This window comes from Acyrthosiphon pisum, chromosome X, assembly GCF_005508785.2.
Source record: "Acyrthosiphon pisum isolate AL4f chromosome X, pea_aphid_22Mar2018_4r6ur, whole genome shotgun sequence".
In the NCBI taxonomy this organism is placed as follows: Eukaryota; Metazoa; Arthropoda; class Insecta; order Hemiptera; family Aphididae; genus Acyrthosiphon; species Acyrthosiphon pisum.
In genome coordinates, this window is record NC_042493.1 from 56,364,177 (window position 1) to 56,365,232 (window position 1,056).

Below are 1,056 nucleotides of genomic sequence, written 5' to 3' on the forward strand. Positions count from 1 at the left end.
TTTCAATTTTTTTAGTTTTTTTTTTCTATATATATCAATAAAGTTTTATCTGTTGGGCCAAAAAGTGTATAAATTTAATACAAAGCTCCTGATATATTGTTACAATATCAGTTGAAAAATATTAAAAATACATAGGCACAATTTTTTTTTATAAGCATTTAAAGATCAAATTTTGACAAAATTTATCAAATCTTAATTTGAAAAATTATTTTGTAGTTAAAAATTTATAAAATGTTCAATTTTTGTATCTAAGAATTAAAAATTTAAAACAATATTCCACGTAAGTAATTAATTCTGTTACCAAAAAATCTAAAAAATACATTTACACAGTTTATTTTTATAGTCATTTTAAGTACAAATTTGGACGAAATTACATATTAAAAACCTAGGATAACTATTTTAGTTATTTTGTTGTGATTGTATAATATTATTCGTGGGTACTTGAAACTTCTAAAGTATAATATTATATATCTATGATTTTACCACGGTTTTTTGTTGATGTATAACGCGTTATAACTTATAAGTACCTAATAGATATTATGATATGATTAATTTGGAATTTATTAATGGTACCTATTATAGGTCAATTTTTTTTTAATACCATAGATAAGTATATATATGTCTAATACATAGACTGATATACCGTCTCCGCTCAGAATCGTTTTTCTTATACAGTGATATTATATCATTGAATTCAAATTTAATACTGTCCATTATACAGTGACCCACTTCTAACCTACTGTACAGCAGAGCGACATCCACTTACCCACCTTTTTTTTTTAAATGAAAGAGTATATCACGGAGTAGGTTATTTTGAAACAAAATTTTAAGAAAATCTGGAAGTAAAAAATACAACAATGACGCAACAGGTTAGGTTAGGATTTTGTATTAATTCATAATTGATAATACTAATCCACCATAGGTACAATACGACAAACTTGATACAACTTTGATACTTTAGAGTTAAATCATACACTTACGTACAAACTAGGGGTCCGCGATCTACCGCAGGTGGATTGCCTACCTGATAATAAACTGCTGCGAATCAGAATTTTT